Below are 17,212 nucleotides of genomic sequence, written 5' to 3'. Positions count from 1 at the left end.
TCTTGACAAGTGAAGTGTTTACGATGGCCACACTACACTCCTCCGTTAACTTGATTACCTTAGTGCAAGGCAGTGGTCTTTTGTTCTTGAGGATGTCTCTAAGATACTTCACGTAGGTAGGTACCTGTATGGCATCTAGCAACGGAATATTGATATATAATAACTTTTGAATTACCTCTATAAACTTACCAAACTGCTCATCCATTTTGGCTTTCCGATTTTTGCGTGGAAACTGAAGGAAGGTCGTGTCATGAAAATCTTGGTGTAACTCTTGCTCTTCTAGCCCAACTTCTTCAACTTCATCGGTTGTCTTCTCCTCTCCTATAGTACCACTAGTGTCTTACCTATCCTTGTCGGATATGGTGGATCACAAGTAGACTTGCCATCTCTTGTGGTTATGGCGTTTACCATCTCTAGGTTAGTGGCAAAAGGTAGAGCAGCAACCAACTGGGCTAATTATGATTCTATCTTTTTATTATAGCTAAGTTGGCCTTTTATGGTAGTAGAAAAATTATCCATTTTAGTATTTATGTTGTCTAGGACCTTATCATTTAAAGCAAGCTTCTTAGAAATATTCTCATTAATCCTAACTTGTTCTAAGATCAAGTCTCTCAAGGATGGATATTTAGAATTAGAAGAATTATAGTAATTACCTAGGTACTTACCTTGGTAAGTCAACCATTGTTGTTGATTACACCCTTGTCTCTGTTGTTGTGGAGCAGAATTGTTGACGATGTTTGCATCCTCCTGATATTCAGGGAATTCTACCCCTAAGTATTCTCCACATGTATTTTGAGCATTGAATGCATCTTGAATGGCCTGACGATCTTTCTTTTAATTGGCTCGCTGTTCAAGCCAATCTAACAAGATGTCCATCTTGGTTGACAGTGCACACACCACTTCTGGTACTTCTTCGCTCTTGTTGCATGATTGAATATTGCATTGAGACCAGCCTTGATTAGAGGCTATCTTCTCCATAAGAATTTCAGCTTTTCCAAGGGTGAGTGACATAAATGATCCTCTAGCAGTTGCATCTAGTTGTTCGCGAGCTTTCTAGGTTAATCCATGGTAAAAGCCTTGCATGAGCAACCAATCTTCTACCCCATGATGAGGACAATCTGAAATATATTCTTGAAAATGTTCCCATGCTTCTGTAATGATTTCTCCCTTCTGCTGTTGGAAATTTGAAATCTTTTCTCTTAAGGCATTGGTCTTGCCTATAGGGAAGAACTTTTCTAGAAAGGCCTTTGAACACTTTGCCTACGTGTTGATGTGATCTTTGTTGATGTAGAACCACTGCTTCGCTTGTCCCATAAGTGAGAATGGAAATAAGCGAAGTAATATGATGTAGTATGGCTAAGTAGGAGATTCATTAAGAGCTAAGGATTCCTATGTCATTCCTTATTTACTAAGTCTTTTGTACACCCAAGTATATACACTCTCATCTATAGTATAACTAACTTTGGATCTATGCATAAGGAACATTACTAAGGAAGATCAAGAACAGAGCTTGCCTCCCTTCGCAACCATGTTCTACTTGCTCTACAAATGGGGAGTGACTACAAAGGACTCAACGGGAGTGTCACATCCGCGATCTATCACATGACCTAGAGTGTAGAATGCATCCATAGGCAAACAATATCTAAGCACCAAGCTTACATAATGTTGACCACTTAACTCACTCGAGTACTGAGCTTTGCGAACATATGCATAAATTCATCATAAATCGTAATTATATCAAGCATATAACTAGAGCACACTAGGAACATAATAAATAGCAACATAATATTGAAGTAGCACAAAGTCAAAAAAATAAGAGATACAATGGTTATACCAGTCTCTGGATGGTAGATCTAGAATCCTGAGCAATAGCCCACACTCTACTCGAACCTTGCTAGCTAACCTATACTAGAAACTTGAAGAATTGGAGCTCTACTTTCTTCTCTCTAGAAACCCTAATTTTTTATCTAATCTTGACTTATGGTAGCATGCTCTAGAGGGGGCATGGGCTGATTATATAGGATAGAGCATTCAATTTGAGCCCTTAGATCAAACTGACTTGAATAAACAGCATAGATGCAATCCTTATGGCAGTGGAGAACCAACATAGCGATGGGGCTAATAGGTGGGACCCCCAAAGGCTAGGCGACCCTCCAGGTGGGGCCGGGTAGCCCCACCTATCATTCTCTCATCCTCTGCTTTGGTGACATGGCTTCTGGATTCTTCTGGAACCTTCTGGAGTTGGTTTCGCCATGGATAAGCGTGATTTTATTTGAAGTTTTGATCCCCCTTGATGGTTTCTAAAATAACCATTCTAAAAATATAGATTCACCAAAACTCATGGAAATTGTCAGTTTAAACCCCTAAGTCTATGTTGGTGGTCATTTTCATGCATTATTTCAAGTTATATTGAAGTTTACAATGAATGATAACTACCGTCAATAGCAGGCAATAGTGAAGGCTACTGGCGGTGGTGAATAGGTCCTATGAAGATGTTCTAAGAGCCACCACGCCACTATCCCCGTAGACAGCAGCGACTGCTGCCTTGTTGAGGGCATCACTCATTCTACCCGATTGTAAACCATCACTCATTCTACCCAATTATAACTAGAAAAATGTTAGATTAAGTATGAAATAAACTAGAACTGAGTCTAACATTCAACAATAAATCTTTCATTAATATCTTATACCCTACATACAATCTTACAATCTATGGGTCTAGGAAATATGGCATTACAACGATCCTCATAACTTGCTTTGCTTTGGATAAGGGTCATTTGCATCTATCTCCTTAATACGTTCAATCAATGATGGATCTACATGCAACAACATTCTTCCATTTGCATCAATCTCCTTAACCCATACCTGACTAAATGGGAGAATGGAGATGGGGAACAACCTCATGAAACTTCCTCTAACATCCTCCTATAAGCAGTGGGAGGAAGAGGAGAAGCAGAGCAATAAGGATATCTATTCCCACATCTGGATTGCATTCATGAGCCAGAACTGCTCTGGCTCACGAAAGCAATCTAAATGATGGTTGGGCCCTTGCTCCAGTGAAAGCTCTAGAAGATCCACCGGTGCCAAGGCCCTTGCTCCAATGAAAGCTCTCCATGGTTTCGATTCCGCATGCTCTAAACACTGATGGTGATCAGTAGCAGGACTGCACCTTGGAGGCGCTCCTCCCTACCTTCGCAAAACATCCTCTAACACCAAGGACAAGCGGACATAGTCGTGCCTAGGTGATGGTGGAAGCTGATCTTGAAGGCCTTCTCCTAGTGACGCTGGAGTAGATGGAGGTCTAGGGTTGCCATGGTGATGGGAGACTAGGAGCAACTGAATGGGACTTTCATTTTCATTAAATAGGCCATGTCTCCCACGTGATCTTAGTGGAGCATGCTTCTTCCAAAATGCTTCTCCCACGCTTCTCCCATAACTTAAGACAACTTAATAGACTATATGTACAATGGTTGTACTTTTAAGTTGTCTCACAATAACACACAATTCCTTAATTAATGCATAGAATAAAAATAGGAATGTGAATTGCTTGACAATAGCAACTTATACAATGGTATAGCATATGATACAACATGAGCGGGGAAGGCAATAGTCAATCAAAGAAATAATATGTCTAAAAATGCAAATGTTAAAAAATGAAATGTTACACGTGGGACTCACGTGTGAGCTTGGAAATTGACACGAAAGTGTTACCATCCACCCCATCTGCAGGCGGCGGTGAAGGCTACCAGTGGTGGTGGATGGGTCCTATGAAGATGTTAGCACCTAATAATGATGGCTATGTCATACGGTGTCATACGTGTCAAAGGCGCACAAATGGAATGTTCCAGGCAATAGAGAACACAGATATGTTCAAAGTTCAAACTCAAAGTAACTAGTAGTATGAACAGTTTTTGTACAGGATCCAGAGGTAGATTACAATCCAACTACTCATAGGGAGCATTAAGAATGATGTCTAGTACATCCATCATGGTCGAGATGGCCACAACCATGGGCTGAAAGTAGACGACGAGGTCCTCTCGATCGCGAAAGGATGAATGTGGTGGGAACCCCGGATCTAGCCCACGCATGCCCCCATGTTGAATCTAGGTGATGGCTAGGGCCCTAGTGGCACCTTGGTGAATGCTATAGTTGGTCACCTCCATGACCCATGTCGGTAAGGCACAGAGACGCTGCTCCACTATCGCCCCCATAGGCGCCACCATGAGGAAGGCGGTGACTGCAGCCTGGTTGAGGGCATCGAAGCAGTGACTATTTTTTGCCGACAACTAGGTGGCGATGCAGGTATTGTCATCGGCATCTCGGCAAAGGAGGATTTCCTCCACTGTCTACTGAGCTAGGTCATCACTGGCCTAATGCAACTCCATCACCTCGACCTTCGTAGCGTTGAGCTGCAACTCGATGGTTGAAATGGTGACAAGAAAACCCCACAACTAAACACACGACATCTCATCGCACGAAGTGAAAGAGCAAAATCATGCCCAATATGACTTACCAGTGAGCTATGCCTGGGCCTCAATGGCCACGGCCTCCATCGTGGACGTTTCGTGCTTGTCGACGGTCACTAACATCAATTATAAATCGTCAACATAACATGCATTTATATGTAATTCCATCACTAAACATAGGTATAGGGGTTTAAACTAATGAATTCCATGAGCTTTGGTGATTTCATGACTATGGAGGATTTATCTAGAAAATAGCTCCCGAGACCACTGTCATACACCCCAAACAAGCAAACCGTTGACAACAAGTGATTCTACCCGTAACACCTACGAAAGTGGACTCAAGACGGAGCCCAAGACCCACCTTCAGTGGGGGAGGCCCACCTAGCACCATAATGGGACGGCCAACCCAATGGGGAGGTTGCCCAGCCCAGTAGGGTGGCCTCTCACACCTCACCGCATCGTACTCCTTTCTACAATCTACACCATTGATTCTAAGGCGGGTTTAGGTCGGTTTATCCAATGATGATCGAGGGAGTTGACGCGGACCCTCACTAAAAGAGCTAGCTTGGGGGAGAAGCACACCCATGTATCCAGGTAAGTATGCTTTCCCTTTGTTCTAGTTTTAGTTTCTTTTAAATAGTTAAGAAAATGGTAAAATTGAAACCAAAATAAAAGATGTGTTTAGTTTGCTTTAATTTGTTTTTAAGAGTTAAATAAAATAAAGATAACTCAAAATAATCTCTTAAATGCAAATGATGAATAGTTGCTCTATTGTAATTCATTTTAGGTATCTAGTTTTCATCCTCAAATTCTCTCGAGTTTTGGATATGACTGATTTGATATAAGGATTTACTATGAACTTAAAACTCGTAGGTAGCATATGCTTGATCTAAGTCTAGGTAATTGATGGATATGATATGAGAAGGTCTAAGATGTTGTTTATCTTGTTCTAAGTGATACTAAAGTTCTGGAGATTTATCTTTACAAAAAACACAAAAATGCTACAGGATGAGTTCATGTATGACAAAGCTTGAATTCCTACCAGAGCCATACATATTATTTAGGCTAGGAAAACTTCCACATATATGTCGCTTGCTTTTGTATTGAGTTTTGTCAAGCTTTGTTGACCCTTATGAGAGGTTTGTCATGCTCTTCAAATCAAGATCACGTACACACCACCCAAATATGCACTACTTCTACACTGGGGGTAGGCGCAAGAACATTGTTTCCATTTAGATCCACCCAAAAATGTTCTACTCTTACACTAGGAGTGAACACCAAAAACATGCTTGTTAGGTTTCCCATTCACCAAATAAATGCTCCAAGTTCTTGTTGCTATCTCTCAAAAAGTTTTGTTGCAGAAAAGAGACATGTGTCCGAGATATTCATAAAAAAGAAGTAGAAGACAAAGAGAAAAAAAAGAGAAGAAAAAATGGACAAGTGTCCAAGATATTTAAAACAATGGGTACTTAGATGACCACCTAAAAAAGATGAATAAGATAGCCCCTACTCTCTAGTAAATGTTTACAAGTTTCAAATGAGAGATATATTTTCAAGGAGCAAAGTAGAATTAGTTTAGCCACCATTTATATCCATCATATATCCACACACATGCACATCTTGATTTGATTGTATGACTCAACTCTCTTTGGATCCGTTGTTAGACTTTACAATATATGCATTGCAAGTATGCTCTAGCTTTCTCCCTACCTATGTACTCCACATAAGTCTTAGTTGTAGGAAAAGAAAAAGGCATGACATCTTTATTGCCTTGGTGGGGATCCACAAATACCACATATATGGAGAGACTTGAGAGTGTCATACAATGGAATCTCTGAGTTTTATTTTCAAAACTTATAAAAACTCTAGAACAATGGTAGAACAAAGAACTTGAGACATAGTGCTTGACTTGATCATTCTATATTTCCATTGCTCAAGACCCAAGTGAAGGTTAAGAAGCCCCATGGTTGAAGGTAATATGGGTAAGTTTGAAAGTCAGGTCAGTTTATTCTAATTCAGAGGAGATTTTTTTATTAAACGCATGTATTCTTTTGAGGAGTGAAAACATTGTAGCATCTCCTAATCCATTGTTGAGTTCAGCTTTGCTCAGGGACTAGCAAAGGTTAAGCTTGGGGGAACTTATTGACGGTCACTAACATCAATTATAAACTGTCAACATAACCTGCATTTATATTTAATTCCATCACCAAACATAGGTATAGGGGTTTAAACTAATAAATTCCATGAGCTTTGTTGATTTCATGACTGCAGGAGGATTTATCCAGAAAATAGCTCTAAGGACCACTATCTTACACTCCAAACAAGCAAACCATCGACAACAAGTGATTCTACCTGTGACACCTGCGAAAGTAGACCTAAGACAGAGCCCACGACCCACCTTCAGAGGGGGAGGCCCACCTAGCACCATAATGGGCCGGCTGGCCCAATGCAGAGGTCACCTAGCCTAGTAGGGTAGCCTCTTACCCCCTGCCACCTCATACTCCTTCCTACGATCTATACCATTAATTCTAAGGTGGTTTTAGGTCGGTTTATCCAATGATGATCGAGGGAATTGACGCAGATCGATGATGTGGCAATTCCTTGCCCCCTACTCCTCGATTCCTTGCCCCCTACTCCACCTCAGCCTATATATAGCAGCCCCTACCCCCTCCCTAGAGCCATCCTAAAACCCTAATTCATATCATGAGGATTAGAGCCGGTTATCAAGAGAAGATTAGTCCTCCATAGGATCTAGTCTTATAAAATAATAGTGATATAGAGAGTGAGGGAAGAGTTTGGAGGTGTCGGCCTATCGGTGCTCTCGCTATGGCTTGTACCTTGGTGGATTCAAGTTCTATCTGAGCTTGCGTCTGAGATTTCTCTGGTAATCAACTTCTGATTCAAGTAAGTATCTTGTTTATACTGTTCTTCAGGTTCATGACTCTCTTTTGAGTACTTTCTTCTCTTCCTAGGGGGAGTATAGTATTAATCATAAGTGTAAGCATTGTGCTTAGACTTAGGTTAATCATGGATGCACCATGCATTCCAGAAGGTGGTAGATCATGTGAGTGACATAAGTTCTATATAGCTTGTACTATATAGCTTCGTTGATCCTTTGTAGTCCATCTCATGTCTGTAGGCGCACATAGGACGCAGTTGCGAAGGAAAGCATCCTCTGCTGGTGTCTTCCCTAGTAATGTCCCCAGTTGAAGACATAAGCTTACCCAAGTTAGAACTAGAGAACTTTAGTTATCCTCTCCATGCTCCTATTTATCCTAACCTTGTTGTTACCCCATGTTAAGTTAGACCTTAGTTACTGTCACATGTTTCCCTATGGATATGATACTTGGAATACTTCTGGGTGAAATCTACAGCAGTATCCGTATGCTTGTGGATTTATCTATGTGCGTTAAATGTACCAACAGGCTTTCTGGCGCCATTGCCAGGGAAACGATTGCTGAATTAACTACAAGCCTAGCTTAACCTTTTATCTTTTATTCTTTCTTTTACTTTTTCATTTAGCATGGATTCCACTCCTATCTATCAATATGCTAAACCAACGAGCACAAGCCTAGAGCCACAAAAATCTTCAGAGCCCATCCTAACACCTAGCTATGAGCTACGCCTGTGTTTTATAAAATTGATTCGGGATAAATCCTTTTCGGGAGAAGGTGATGAAAATCCATACTCACACCTATAAGAGTTTGAACAAACCTGTGCATGCTTGTGTATTGCTAGCATGTCTGACACAACCATAAGATGGAAGTTGTTTCCATTCTTTTTCATGGGAAGAGCTAAACATTGGTACAGTCAAAACATAGGAAGTATGCAAGGAGATTGGGAAACATTATGCTCTAAATTTTGTTTACGTTTCTTTCCCATCTCTAAAGTGGTTAGCCTTTGGAAAGAGGTTCTAAATTTTAGACAACTAGAAGAAGAATCTCTTAGTACATCGTGGGATCATTTTAATGAACTCATCATCACTGGCCCAGACCTTGCCATTCAAGACCTTGTACTTCTTTAACATTTTTATATGGGTCTTAGCAAGGATTCCATGGAATCCCGTAATGCAGCTTCTAGAGGAGCTTTCCTTCATCTATCTACTAGTGAAGCAAGATCTATGCTTGATAGAATTAGTGAAAAGACTCCCTACACTAACATTCATAATGAACTCCCCGAGGAAGAGAAGGAATCATCTCCCAAACAAGAAGAGGAAGTTTTGATAGTCAAATCACAACCACTCAAATCCCAAAATTTAGCTATCAATCCCGAACCATCAATACCACAAAATCCTCCAAGGGAAGAAGAAATTCAACCTTTTGAAATTTCTTGTGAGGATGATCTTTTTTATGCTGATTTTGGGAAAAGCTTAAACTTCTAGTTCCACAAGAGACCTTCGAGCAAATATAATTCAGATTCTTTCAAGAAGGGATCTCTTGGAAAGCGTTCTTATTCCCATATAGGACATTGGGAAGAACACAAGGGTGGCATGTCTAGTGAAACCATAGGAGAGCCAACCTATCTAGAAGCCATTCCTATTCTCTCCCCTTCTATGCCCATATTAGATGTCTCATCTGAACACATCTCTAAACCTGTCCTTGATCCCGATGATCCCTCTTATACTCTTTCTCCTAAAACTCATGATGATCCTAGAAATCCACCAAGACACCCAAAGCATGGGAGTCATGAAGGCCACAAGGATGACCAAAAAGAGCAACGACAATGGCTAGAATGTATTAAGAACTTGTATGTCGTTGCTAAAGAATGGATGGACAAGGATGAAGCCTTATGGATAGAATCCAACCTTGGCTTAGATCCAAACAGTGAGCTTAAATCAATCTCTTTAATAAACTGACTCATCCAAGTTTGGAGGAGGCCTTAGACAAGATCAACCCAAGAGCCACCAATCCATGGTAAATCTTGGACAATAAAATGTCCAATGAATGTCATAGGCATGGAATGATGGAGACAATGTTTTTGCCTATAGACATTCATGAAGAAACACCCTTAGAGCTTGAAAAGAAAGATAACATCAATGAGCATGGAAGTTGTTTCATGAATACCTCATCAAATCCACTACTACTATAATGATTTTACGCAACGGGCGAAATCGGTTTTCTGCGGTGGGCAAAGCTGTCCGCTGTGGTTCAAAGGCCACGGGAAATCATGGCTTTACCGCAGCGGGCCAACTTGCCCGCCACGGTTAATCGATTAACCATGGCGGGTAGGTTAGGATACCCGCCACGGTTAATGGTTTGGAAAAAACAAAAAAAAACCCTAGCGAGCCCAATTGAGCCCATCGCCAGGCCCAATCGAGCCCGCTGCCAGGTGCGTCGGATCTGCTGCGGACGCGCTCGCTGTCGTCGTACTTGTGTGTGGATCTCGCCGGCCTCCGCCTCCTCGTGCCGATGGAGCTCGCAGACCCGCTCGCGGTCATCGTCCTCGTGCGTATGGATCTCGCCAGCCTCCGCCTCCTCGCGCCGCCAGAGCTCGCGGACCCACCTGGACCAGCCGCCGTGGTGGCTGGGATATCCTTGCATCGGATCTAGGCGGCCCAAGGGAAGGCGGCGGCGCTCCTAGACCGGACCTGCATGCATATATAGGGGAGAGAGTGAGGGAGTGGAAGAGAGGGAGATGAGGAGCGAGGGCAACCTACCTGAGTTGGGGGAGGCGCGACGCAGAGGATGGGGAATGGCCGCCGCCGTGGCGCCGCTTTGGTGGAGCCGGATCTGGTGGAGCCGCCGGGAGAGCTGCCGCGCCGCCGTCTGCTTCGTGAGGGAGGGGAGGCGAGGGGAGTGGGGGAGGCGCCATCGGTGGAGGGAGAGGAGGCTCCTCCCCCGCACGCCTCGCCGTCGCTAGCGTTGCAGCTCGCCCGCCGCCATCGGCCTGTCTGCGAGAAGGAGAGGGGAGTGGAGGAGTGTGGCTGTCTACGAGAAGGTGAGAGGAGGCTGGCTAAGTGTTGGAAACCCTAAGTGCCATATTTATACTAGAGCGGTTATTGGGCTTCCTCTGGGCCGATTGGGCCAGGCCTTTTTTTCATGACGGGCCTTGTAACATGCCCGCCTCAGTTAATATATTTACCGAAGCGGACAACTTAAAATGCCCGCCGCGGTTAATAGCTATTAACCGTGGCAGACATTTTAAGTTGTCTGCCTCAGTAAATATATTTTCTGTGGCAGGCAAAAGTGACCATCACGATAAATAAATAATGTCTGCCTTGGTTAATCGTGGCCATTAACCGTGGCGCACAAAATAGGTGCCCGCCTCGGTTAAGATTTGGAGGTGTCACACAAAATCAATCCTGTAGTAGTGATCCATACTCACATGAGAAATCTTTTGAATTATTTGGTCTCTCCAACATTGCCACACACAAGATCTTCAACCCCCTCATTCTCCTTGTTCATATGTTTATCATAAATATTGTAGATCTCGTTGTGTGAATCTTGAGATAGGGACACAAAGGTTGATGTTGGAGGGGAAACCACTTCACCAACTTGAGTGCAATTAGAAGGTTTCCCAAGGAAGAGCTTTTGTCCTAAAGCAAGCACTTTTGGGAGATAACATGAGCTTTCACTTTTTGCTGTAATGGCCTTGTGAAGTGAGCATAGAAACATAATTGTAAAAATATTTCTTTGGGTATTTTTGTCACTAACCATTCTAGGTTTGAAGCAAAAAGAAAGAAGGATGACAACTCAAGGTATGTCCAACCAATCATCATGCAACACTAAATCACATCCATCCAAACTTGACTTTACCTTGCAAAATTCAAGCCTAGGGGATGGGCTTCTTTGAGAAATCTTATGCCATGTTGCTAATACATCTTGGTTGTCTCTACCTTCAAGCCATGCTCAATTTGCTAAATAACAATCATGCCCTTTCATCTCCATTTGAGTAAATCTCTATAATGCTTTTATGCTACCTTTGTTTGCTATAGTATATGCATAGGTTTTAAAGTATTTTCATACACCTTTTAAATTAGGCATGGTGTTTAGTTTAAACTATTTTCCTAAACTAAATTAGATGAGGTGTCTAGTTTGATTCTTGAACCAAATGGTGTGTTGATTTTACTTACAAAGGCTTTTAAATTAAGCATGGTGCTTAGGTTAAAATGCCTTCCTAAATCAAATTAGACATGGTGTCTAGGTTGATTTTTGAGCCAATAGTATGCTATAGTAGATGTTGGATATTTTGTTGGACTAACCCCCAATAGGAAACTCTCAATTCAATTTGGGTAAGTCAGGAGATAAATTCAAATCAAAGATGAAGCAAGGCACATGATGAACTCCAATAACTTTGTGAAAAGAAGACACAGCTCATTCATCATGGATGGACGAACTCAAGTCTGTAGCTCCAATGAACAGCATCTCATCAACTAATAATCAACGAAAATCAAAGAGAGGTTGATGAGAGAAGAACATGCAACTTGTCACATCCTCATCTCATCAGATGATGTAAAGAAAAGCTAAATGCAAGGAGAGGTCTTGATCAATGGACCTAATAAGCCCTCACCAACAAGAGATCATTTGTGAAAACAAATCATTGAGGTATAAAACAAAGGGTGAGGTAGAAGGTCCAACAAAGTGGTGAGATCAAAGAGTAGAAAGATGGAATGACAAAAGGATGAGAAAAAAGGGTGCAATCTAGGCAAGAAGAAGCTCATAACAGAGCCCATGCACTTGATCTCTAGCTTGTTTTATGAGCAGGACACACTTTAAGCAAAGTGTGGGGGAAGACATTCGATTCCCCAAATTTCTATAAGTGAAGGTCTAGAATCTGTCAAACCAAAATCAAAACTCACAACCAATACAGGTTTGGTGGAAGAAGGTGACATCACCATTAGAGACGTCATCACAAGAATCCTCATCTTCAAAGTGAACCGAAGTACCTGATCCATGAATTTCACAAGGAGAAGTCTGGGTCGAAGGACTTACAACACCAAACCCTCACCGAAAGAGCTAGCTTGGGGGAGAAGCACTCCCATGTATCCAGGTAAGTACGCTTTCCCTTTGTTCTAGTTTTAGTTTCTTTTAAATAGTTAAGAAAATGGTAAAATTGAAACCAAAATAAAAGATGTGTTTAGTTTGCTTTAATTTGTTTTTAAGAGCTGAATAAAATAAAGAGAACTCAGAATAATCTCTTAAATAGAAATGATGAATAGTTGCTCTATTGTAATTCATTTCAAGTACCTAGTTTTCATCCTCAAATTCTCTCGAGTTTTGGATACGACTGATTTGATATAAGGATTAACTTTGAACTTGAAACTCGTAGGTAGCATATGCTTGATCTAAGTCTAGGTAATTGACGGATATGATATGAGAAGGTCTAAGCTGTTGTTTATCTTGTTCTAAGTGAAACTAAAGTTATGAAGATTTATCTTTAGAAAAACACAAAAATGCTACATGATAAGTTCCTGTATGACAAAGCTTGAATTCCTACCAGAGCCATACATGTTATTTAGGCTAGGAAAACTTCCACATATATGTTGCTTGCTTTTGTATTGAGTTTTATCAAGCTTTGTTGACCCTTATGAGAGATTTGTCATGCTCTTCAAATCAAGATCATGTACACACCACCCAAATATGCACTACTCCTACACAGGGGGTAGGCACAAGAACATTGTTTCCATTTAGATCTACCCAAAAATGTTCTACTCTTACACTAGGAGTGAACACAAAAACATGCTTGTTAGGTTTCCCATCCACCAAATAAATGCTCCAAGTTCTTGTTGCTATCTCTCAAATGTTTTGTTGCAAAAAAGAGACATGTGTCTGAGATATTCATAAAAAAAGAAGAAAAAAGGAAAAAAGAGATGAGAAAAAATGGACAAGTGTCCGAGATATTTAAAACAATGGGTATTTAGATGCCCGCCTAAAAAAGATAAATAAGATAGCCCCTGCTCTCTAGCAAATGTTTCCAAGTTTCAAATGAGAGATATGTTTTCAAGGAGCAAAGTAGAATTAGGTTAGCCACCATTTATATCCACCATATATCCACACACATGCATATCTTGATTTGATTGTATGACTCAACTCTCTTTGGATCCGTTGTTTGACTTTGCAATATATGCATTACAAGTATGCTCTAGCTTTCTCCCTACCTATGAACTCCACATAAGCCTTAGTTGTAGGAAGAGAAAAAAGGCATGCCATCTTTATTTCCTTGGTGAGGATCCACAAATACCACGTATATTGAGAGACTTGAGAGTGTCATACAATGGAATCTCTGAGTTTTATTTTCAAAACTTATAAAAACTCTAGAACAATGGTAGAACAAAGAACTTGAGACATAGTGCTTGACTTGATCATTCTATATTTCAATTGCTCAAGACCCAAGTGAAGGTTAAGAAGCCCCATGGTTGAAGGTAATATGGGTAAGTTAGAAAGTCATCAGTTTATTCTAATCCGGAGGAGAATTTTTTATTGAACGCATGTGTTCTTTTGAGGAGTGAAAACATTGTAGCAACTCCTGATCCATTGCTAAGTTTAGCTTTGCTCAGGGACTAGCAAAGGTTAAGCTTGGGGAAACTTGTTGACGGTCACTAACATCAATTATAAACTATCAATGTAACCTGCATTTATATTTAATTCCATCACCAAACATAGGTATGGGTTTTAAACTAATGAATTCCATGAGCTTTGGTGATTTCATGACTATAGGAGGATTTATCTAGAAAATAGCTCCTGGGACCACTATCATACACTCCAAACAAGCAAACCATCGACAACAGGTGACTCTACCTGTGACACCTACGAAAGTGGACTCAAGATAGAGCCCATGACCCACCTCTAGAGGGGGAGGACCACAAGGCACCATAATGGGTTGGCTGGCCCAATGGGGAGGTCACCCAGCCTAGTAGGGTAGACTCTCGCCCCCCCCCCCTGCCACCTCGTACTCCTTCCTACGATCTACACCATTGATTCTAAGGCGGTTTTAGGTCAGTTTATCCAACGATGATCGAGGGAGTTGACATGGATCAATGATGTGGCGATTCCTTGCCTCCTACACCTCCTCAATTACTTGCCCCCTACTCCACCTCGGCCTATATATAGCAGCCCCTACCCCCCTCCCTAGAGCCATCCTAAAACCCTAATTCATATCATGAGGATTAGAGCCAGCTATCAAGAGAAGATTAGTCCTCCAGAGGATCTAGTCTTATAAATAATAATGAGATAGAGAGTGAGGGAAGAGTTTGGAGGAGGTTTTAGCCTATCGGTGCTCTCTCTACAGCTTGTGCCTTGGCGGATTAAAGTTCTATCTAAGCTTACGTTTGAGATTTCTCTGGTAATCAACTTCTGATTCAAGTAAGCATCTGGTTTATATTGTTCTTCAGGTTCATGACTCTCTTTTGAGTGCTTTATTCTCTTCCTAGGGGGAGTACAGTATTAATAATAAGTGTAAGCATGGTGCTTAGACTTAGGTTAATCATGGATGCACCCTACATTCTAGAAGGTGGTAGATCCCATGAGTGACATAAGTTCTATATAGCTTGTACTATATAGCTTTGTTGATCCTTTATAGTCCATCTCCTGTCTGTAGGCGCACATAGGACACGGTTGCAAAGGAAAGCATCCTCTGCTAGTGTCTTTCCTAGTAATGTCCCAAGTTGAATAGTAGAAGACCTAAGCTTACCCAAGTTAGAACTAGAGAACTTTAGTTATCCTCTCTATGCTCCTATTTATCCTAAACCTTGTTGCTACCCCCTTGTTAAGTTAGACCATAGTTAGTTATCACATGTTTCCCTATGGATACGATACTTAGAATACTTTTGGGTGAAAGCTACAGCAGTATCCATGCACTTGTGGATTTATTTGTGTGCGTTAAATATACCAACAGTGCTTTGACGCGACAAGCGTCGTCTGCATGGTCTCAAGGCAAAGCTGCAACTGGTGTGCCTCCTAGATCTCTTCCCCAAGGCTAGATTGTGGCTCTGGTTGTGACAGCACCTAGGTGCCTTCCCCATTAGCTGGGAAGCATGGTGCTAGATACGCCATGGAGATAGCACATTACAAAGGGGAAGCATCAAGACCACTAGTGTAAGATAAAGTGTAAGATCTGTACTTAATTATGCATACTCCCCCTCGCAAACTGTCATGAAGGAGGGGAGGACCTCAGAACACCCTCTCCTCCGGCAAGTCTTCCCTTGGGCACTTCTGTTGCTCTGCGGATGAGATTTGGAAGATGGGATGTGCGGGTGGTAAGCGTAATGAGCTTAGAAAGGAATCATACTTACTACCCTACTTTTATCAAAGGATATATAGGCGAGCCACGTCTCCCATGATCTTAGTGGAGCACACTTCTCCTGGAAATGTCATTGGAAGGTTGAACAGAGAAAATTGACTATGCCACGTGGCTTGTCTGAACAGTCTCATCCACCTGGTCGCTCGCCACCCAGTAATCTAAATCATCTCATCCTTGTGAGTTCCCATGCCAACTTCATAGAGGGTATTTAATGCAGTCCTACTTAGCCCCCCATACGGCCACCTCCCACACCCTCCTCAATCAACGTACGTCAATCGCTCTGCTCCGCCTCTCCAGCCCTTCGGCTCACCACTTCCCACACATGGTAAGCTCAATCCACACACCTCATGGCTATGAGGTAGCACCCCACATCGCTATTGTTAGTGCTCCCTACCAACCTAGCCATTGAGATCACTGGCCACGTCGTTGCGACCTCGGAGCAACCCATGGATGACCTCCATAAGCCATACGGGCAACCTACTGTCCATGTGATGCATCTGTGGTGACCCCACCATTGGTCGATGCCTGGCACTCGGACCGGTGTAATCATAGGGTGATGTCGTGGAATGATCTCGGCGACCTACTATGCCCTCCTTCCTATCCTAACCCAACTCGGCAACCTAGAGGCTTGCTTGTGCACTGAGATACCAATCCTATTCGAGGAAAACCTTTAGCCCCAGCCATGCCTTGATGATCTCATCCATGCAGCCAATGGCGGACACAATCTGGCGACCTATCTAGTCGCCATATTCCTATATAGCCACAATGGCGATGCTAGTGGCGATGACACTGTGAGACAGTACATGAGACGGGTTGAGGGCGAGGAAGAATCACAGGTAGCGGCAGTGGACCAATTAGTAGGTGGCTACACAACAATGGGTGTGTGCTATGCCACCATGACACAATCGCTGAGGTGATCTATGAAATGACATGGGGCAAGTTGTCGCTATCGCCGCCGGCACAGGTATGTGGTGATCTTTCATGCGCAAGCAATGCTTGCGGCGTTGTAGATGGATGGGAAGGAAGGGCTATGTTTTGTAGTGAGGACTATAGGCTTCACTACAAATTTGAGTTGTTCACATGGGAACTTGGAATAAGAAACTACTAATTCACTCTTTAGGTGCGTGAGTGAATTAGTTAGCTTTTGAATTTCTGTTGCTTTTGGTTTTACTTTTCTATTGTTTTGTTTCAATTTTATTTGTAGTGCCCTATAACTTAAGAGGACTTAATAGACTATGTACAATGGTTGTCCTTTTAAGTTGTCTCATAGTAACTCACAATTCCTTAATTAATGCATAGAATAAAAATAGGAATGTGAGTTTTTTGAATTTTTTTGTTGTTGTTTGAATAGGAATGTGAGTTGCATGACAACAGCAACTTATACAATGGTACAGCATATGATATGACATGAGCGGGGAAGGCAACAACCAATCAAAGAAATAATATGTCTAAAAATGCAAATGTTAAAAAATGAAACGATATACAGTTAGAAGTACCACAACCACATA

The 17,212-nt window shown here is 41.9% G+C and overlaps 1 non-coding gene across 1 annotated transcript; it reads left to right on the top strand.

The window, feature by feature from the left end:
- The first annotated feature begins 1,099 nt into the window (after positions 1–1,099).
- On the top strand, positions 1,100–1,206 carry LOC136530738 (small nucleolar RNA R71). Its single transcript, XR_010777858.1, has one exon. It is a non-coding gene; the product is annotated as a small nucleolar RNA R71 (small nucleolar RNA).
- Positions 1,207–17,212: the final 16,006 nt, after the last annotated feature.

The sequence above is a fragment of the Miscanthus floridulus genome, unplaced genomic scaffold (genome assembly GCF_019320115.1).
Source record: "Miscanthus floridulus cultivar M001 unplaced genomic scaffold, ASM1932011v1 fs_187_4_5, whole genome shotgun sequence".
Classification (NCBI taxonomy): Eukaryota; Viridiplantae; Streptophyta; class Magnoliopsida; order Poales; family Poaceae; genus Miscanthus; species Miscanthus floridulus.
The sequence above is the reverse complement of the archived record's forward strand: the minus strand, read 5'-3'. Positions and strand labels throughout refer to the sequence as shown.